This window comes from Suricata suricatta, unplaced genomic scaffold (assembly GCF_006229205.1).
Source record: "Suricata suricatta isolate VVHF042 unplaced genomic scaffold, meerkat_22Aug2017_6uvM2_HiC HiC_scaffold_25, whole genome shotgun sequence".
Taxonomy (NCBI): Eukaryota; Metazoa; Chordata; class Mammalia; order Carnivora; family Herpestidae; genus Suricata; species Suricata suricatta.
In genome coordinates, this window is record NW_021870436.1 from 153,706 (window position 1) to 160,698 (window position 6,993).

Sequence of the window (6,993 nt, forward strand, 5' to 3'; positions counted from 1 at the left end):
GAGAAGCTGAGAAGGAGAGAAGGCTGTTGAGCGCACCTACTGGGGACGCTGTTCCCTAGCAGTCCCTTGGGCACAGGATCGTGACCTTGTGATCTCGCATCTCTATCGTCAATTAGAATTGCATGTGGAGACCACTACACTCTAGTCCAGAAAACTCAACATAACATTTCTAATGTTGAGAGAGACTGTTGTCTATTCTTATGTAATCTCCTAATGTGAGACTATTCTCTCTCGCTAGCTATGTGGGAGAGAAATCGTTCAAGGATTTTTTTTATTAAAGGTGACAGACTGTTCCATAGAAGAGAGGCCAATGTCAATTTTAAAAGATTTATCAGGGGCGCCTGGGTGGCTCAGTGGGTTAAGCCTCCGACTTCGGCTCAGGTCAGATCTCACGTCCATGGGTTCGAGCCCCACGTCAGGCTCTGTGCTGACAGCCAGCTCAGAGCCTGGAGCCTGCTTCCGGTTCTGTGTCTCTTTCTCTCTCTGCCCCTCCCCCTCTCATGCTCTGTCTCTCTCTGTATCAAAAATAAATAAAACATTAAAAAAAAAGATTTATCAGCTTACCCAGCATTACTATTTCAATAGTACATAAAAGTATTTAAGAGAAGAAAATAGGACTGGGCAGGGTGGTTCAGCAGTCAATAGTATATAAAAGCAGGAAAGGATATTCCTTAACCTTCACCACACGTAAAGGTGAGGTAGTTGTACTCTTTGGGAATACACAGACAGTAATGATTTGAGCAAGTTCGTTTTTTTCAGAGCTACCAATAAGATATTTGTCATTAAAAGTTGTACTTGCTCATCAGTGGCAGTGATGCATCACTATCTAATGCTCCTGAAGCCTTCTATATTCAGAATGACCAAAACCAATCTTCACTGTTGGCAGCTGGCACTCATCATTACATGCTCATCCATGTTCAGTGATTTATCTTGGTGGCCAAAACCAGTTTTAAATTTCATTGACTAGAGAGGTAGTTTGCCTTTTCCATTGGCTAATACATGAGAATTTTGAAAAATGAATTGCCCATCAGAAATCAGAGACTAAATTTTTATGATATACTTAATTTTTATGTATGTATTAGAGAGAGAGGGAGAGAGAGAGAGAGAGAATATCCCAAGCAGGCTCTGTGCTTTCGGGACAGAACCCAGTACACGGCTCCAACTCACAAACCGTGACATCATGACCTGAGCCAAAATCAAGAGTCGGGTGTTTAACCTACTGAGCCACCTAGGTGCCCCATTACGTACTTTATTCCTTTAAAAGCTAATCTTCAGTAAGCCTTTACTATGTGCCTAGTATTCTCCCAAACACACACCTCTGTAACTCACTTCATCCTCACAACAGCCATTTGAGGGGGTGCCATCTTAACCCCATTTTGCAAGTGGAGGACCAAGGTGTGGAAGGATTTAGGATTTAAAACCCCGTAGCTGGACCCCAGCAGTTCTACGCCAGACCTGCACCTGCCCACACACTGCAACAGTCCGACTCTAGTATTTGGCGCATTTCTGGGCACTATAGTGGGGTTGTTCTTTGCCAGTGTGGTTGGGAGCTGACAGGTGACTCCTTTTCCTGAGATTTCCTACCATTAGCGAAGAGCAGTAGTGTCTGGTGGGCTTGCTTCAGCATGCAGCAAGAGTCCTGCACCCAGCTAGCTGCTGTAGCCAGTTTTCTGGGGCATGAGCCATTACATAATCATGAGTCTAGGATATGATATCTTTTTCTTTTTTTTTTTAAGGTCCTTTGTTTATCCTCAGTGAGAAGTAACATCTATTGAGTATCTATCCTGGGCAAGATTTTTACATACACAATTCCATTTAATCCTCCCTAAAACTGTGGTATTAAGTACCACGGTTCCAATTTCATTTGGTGATTTTGGAAGAAAAGATGAAGTAACTGGTTCACAGCCACATAGCTAGTAAAAGTGAAGCCAAGTTTTTTTAAGTGTGTACGCTTCGCTTTTAAAGAGGAAAGGAACGAAGACAAGGTGATGGAGGTAGATGAGAGGCAGTGATGCAGGGCTCCAGTGTTTGCAGGACTACCTCATATACTTCCCTGGAATGGATAGAGCATGAATAAAATTTATTAAAGAGCTTTTAAGAATAGTCAATGGCTAAAAGCAGAAGCAATCTCTTGCTTGTTTGTTCCATGAAGAACTTGGTCACCAGTTATATGCGAGACCCCGGGGGAGGGTCTGGAGATGAAATGGTGAATATTCCAGGCTACAGCTTGGACCAGAAAGATCTGCAGTGATTAAACAAGGGTCTACAATACGCTGATGAAAATTATTATAGGAAAGTATACATTTGCATGCAACTTAACTTAGGAGGCCAGGGAATGCTTCCAGAATGACACAGTATTCAAAATGAAGTAAAAAATAATGAGTTTTAAAAAATATTTACTTATCCCTTACAACAATGACTTGTTCAAATATCGCACCAAGAGAACAACACCAAGGTGCTATGTAGGAGTATTAAACTGTTCCAACTGGTTTACAACAAGATAGCAAGTTTTGGAATTCATAATTTTACTCTTGCCATAATGAAAAAGGGAATGTACATCAGAGATAAACCCAGATCTCAAATCCAAGACTGACTTTATGACTCATGGAAAATTTGAGGGTAAGTATTGTCTTCTAGCTGTCAAGTACTACGCAGGGAGTTTGAGTCACTGAAAGGTCAATGTGATTTTTGGAGGGTTTCCAGCCAGACCCTCTCCTGGATGTGGGCGGGAGTATTGACCCTCTCAGATCCTTTCTGCTTGGCGCCATTGTATGCCTCGCATGGCCCTTCTTATCAAACAATTATTAGAAAAAGATGATGATTTTCTAGATGCTTTCTATATTCAAAAAGTTCTTTTTGGATTCAATATACTTTTAAACAAGGTTCGATCACATTCTGGGACTTTTCAAAAGCTCTGGCTTTTTGTGAGGACGTTGTTGTTTACACCAGAATAACTTCTACAATAGGAATTTACAAATCTAATACGTTATTCTGCCTTTCTCCCCTCGTAAAGCCTACGAGTAATACTTTGTGAAGTAAACAAATCCTGCCATACAATATCATGTGGGGGTTATTGCCAGCAAATATGTCAGGGGCCATTAGAACATAGTCTTGCTTTGCTGTAGCTGTTATGAGATTGAACGAGAGCACACAAGAAAGGCCCTTACGTTTCTGAAGACATGCTTGGAACATAATTATAAAGTAAGTAGAACTGGAAAACATGAACCAAATTAGTTGCATTTAAAATATTTCTGTCTCCAGAGATTGAAAAAAGCTGAACTTCCTTGAAATAAACAAACAAAAGAAAAATCCAGGGGGCACCTAGGTGGCTCAGTCAGTTAAGAATCTGACTCTTGGTTTCAGCTTAGGTCATGATCTCATGATTCGTGAGTTCAGGCTCCACATTGGGCTCTGTGCTGACAGTGCAGAGGCTGCTTTGGATTCTCTCTCACACCCTCTCTGCCCCTCCTGTGCTCTCTCTCTCAAAATAAATAAACTTTAAAAAAAAATCCAAGAAGTCAAAGGTAGACACGACTACCCTAACGTGACTGGCAAACACTATTCTGTAAATATTCCATCATAATTCCATCATAACAAAATCCCTATAAAGTAAATAATAAGGGCTACACCGCCCCTTCTAAACCAGAGAAACAAAAATTCTCTGTGCTGGCTGTTCACACCAGATTTCAGTGAGGATCTTAGACTGTGTGACATATAGAAATGTTACAAATTAGGACTCCCTCGCTACCTCACCCATGCTCCACATCCTACAACTTGGCCAGGCCAGCCTAGACAAGGTAAGGATTTTCTTTGGAGCCCAGGTCTACCTTAAATTACCGAGGAGATTCAGAAAGCATCTCTTGTCACAGCACTCATAACACATAGACAGATTATCTGGACCTCATAAATTGATTTCTTTGTACATGTAAATATCTGAGGAAAGGAGGGAAAAGGCATGCCTTGTTTGGATTGCAAAGTAAATTTAGTTTCTAAATCATATTCACATCCATCTATGTAAGTGAAATGAATCACTTAGCTACTGCTATGGAACAAACCACCCAGAATGGAGTGGGTTAAGCCACAGTTCTAGATTGCAACTTAAATTGTGATCAAGTGGGTGGTCTGGTGTCAGCTGGCCTCCTTGGGGCATCTGTAGTCAGCTGCATGCCTGCTTTGCTGAACCCTTATATGTCTGGGGCCTCAACTGGGATGAATCCACTGGCTCCGCTCTGTTCTATGTGGTCTTTAATTCACCAGCATGCGGTTGGCAAAACTATAGTGCATTGCCTGTTTTTACCTATAAAGTATTATTGGAACACAGCCACACCCATCTCTCTGTTGTCTGTGTCCACTCTCACACTAAAACAGAGTTGAGGAATGTGACAGGAACCTTACGGCCCACAAAACCTAAAATATTTGCTATGTGCCCCTTTACCTAAAAAGTTTGCTGATCTCTGCTCTCACAGGGCTTGTTCGCATGACAGTTTCAGGGATCGGAGAGAAAGAATGGAAACTCACAAGGCCTCACCATGAAACTGGCACACTTTTATTTCTCCAATGTTCTATTAGCCAAAGCAAGTTTATAAGGCTGGCCCAGATCAAAGGGAAGAAATTGAATCCATGTTTTGATAGGGAGAAGCCAAAAAGTCACATATCAAAGGGCGTGCATTTCTCATGGTTCTGCTCATGGTTACAATTTAGATCACATAAGAGTTGCCTTCAGACTAAAAGGATTATCGTGGAACAGGTAGATATATTTATGTATCTCATTAGAAAAGCCCCTGAGAACCATTTGAGTCATTGTTGATCACAAGTATGTGATCAAGAAGTTCCTACAGGTTTGTGTCAAAAGAACATGCCCACAATTATATTGGCAGAGATTAACTTAAACTCTTAGTTACTGATATTAAAAAGGTCCTGGGAGAGTCAGTCAGGGGGCTGCTTGTTCATTACACAATCTGAAGAGACAGTTATAGGCTTGTATCTACTGATTCTTGATCTCTGACCCTGAAGGGAAATGAAACAAAGCTTAGTCAAAATTACTGAACTCATTAAGGCAGAAGAGAAGAAGAAGAGATGGATTTTAGGGAATAGCTTGGAGTCTTTGCCACAGTGAGCCTTATGGTCATTAAGTATTCGTTCTTTTCACATACATAGAACACACAGACCCCTTCATAAGGGAGACCACCCAGAGTCTTCTCCAGTTACCGCTTCTGGCTGAAAGTTTAGGATCCCTGCCCGATGATCAGTCCTCTTTGTAAGATCAAGATGTAGTCCCTTGCAGTCTGACATATTTATGAATCAAAAAGTAAGATATCTCCCCTCGCCACTCCCCCCAAACACACAGATAAACTATACAATGATAAAACCAGGCCAGGAGAAATGCCATCAAAATTGCAATTCAGGAATGGCATGAGTCGGAAGCATACAGCATTCTCTGGTTCATTGCAACAATGATTTCATGCTGGGAAGGCATTTGTCAGAGAAGGAAGTTCTGTGATTAGACACTGGATCCCCATTCTGGGAGGAACCCTGTTGTCCATTGCTGTGCTTTTAAGAGTTTCCTCTTGTTTCATCATCCTCTGTGACTTCAGAAACAGCTCGTTGGAGAGTACTGTCTCTGTGGGAGTTCTGTGGGACTGATAGCCTGTTTCCTGCTCTTGTATATTTGGGTGCCCCAAATATTACTTTAAGGCTTACTCAAAGAACTTTGAGACTGGAATCAAGATTTGACAGTACAGTTCTGTCAAAAATTTGATAAACTTCTAATGAATTTACATATAGTCAATTTGATGTGCTAGTATTGGTACTTTAAATCATTCCATACACATTGTTTTCAAACCTTGTTGATTTCTTTACTAAACCTTACAAAGGCAAGAATTCTATCTTGATTTGTCACTGTACCCAGAATCCAGCATTCAGCATTTACCTGTAGGAAAACAAAGTAGGAGCAATTATTGAATATATAAATTGCCTAACATATTACCTGTGGTATTGGTGTTAGGGTCTTCAACAATGGTAGCTATTAACAATGAAGCAAGAGACTCATTGGCTATGAGACAGCAAACTAGGTGCTTAATTCTGGCTCTGCTGCTACACAGTGCAAGGAATTTTCCTCATATTCTGAATCATCCTTACATTGTTGCAACTAAATTTTTTAAATTTTATTTTAGAGAGAGAATGCACAAGTGGGGGAGAGGGGGAGAGGAAAGAGAAAGAATCTTAAGTAGGCTCAATCCCACGACCCTGGGATTCTGACCTGAGCCGAAATCAAGAGTTGGATGGTCAACCAAGTGAGCCACTCAGTCGCCCCTGTTTTGTGCACTTTTATAATTCACTCCCAATCCCTTTTTTTTTGCACTTCTATGATTCATTACCAACCCTTGATGATGGAGGAAAGGCTTTATCTTGAGATCAAAATGCCATGAGAAGCTCATAGGCAGATCTGTAGAAAAGTCTTCAAAACTACAAGTGCTATAAAGGTAATAGAATTTGTTACAAGAAGCATTTGGCATCCAGCCCAGTGTGATCCATTAAACACAGACTCTGAGATTTTGGGCAGGGCCTATGGTATATTATAGATGGTTAATGTTTGAGAACCCTGTGATGGTTCATGTACCTTTGGAAATGCAACTTTGAACACACTTTTCCTGAAACTGGATTGTTTTTAACAATGTGCACAACACGTGTAATATCACAAAATACTTAAGGCAAAGGTGGAGCCCTCCAGTGTTGGAGTAGGAGTTCTTTTTAAAAATGACTGTTGGCCGGTGATCCCAGCCCTGTCTGCACATTACAATCACCTGGGGAGGTTTTTATAAATACCAATGCTTGGACCCCCCACTTCCAGAGACTCTGAGAGAAGTGCCATTTTAAAACCTCCCCAGTGCTTCTACTTGAGAATCGCTGCTTTTAAAAGGGAAGTATGGGGGTGCCTGGGTGGCTCAGTCGGTTAAGCCTCCGGCTTCGGCTCAGGTCAGATCTCATGTCCGT

At 41.3% G+C, this 6,993-nt stretch overlaps 1 protein-coding gene across 1 annotated transcript in view; it reads left to right on the forward strand.

Moving 5' to 3' along the window:
* LOC115284891 (N-terminal EF-hand calcium-binding protein 1) overlaps window positions 1-6,993 on the forward strand; it is a 46,429-nt gene that overhangs the window by 18,672 nt on the left and 20,764 nt on the right. The window lies entirely within an intron of this gene.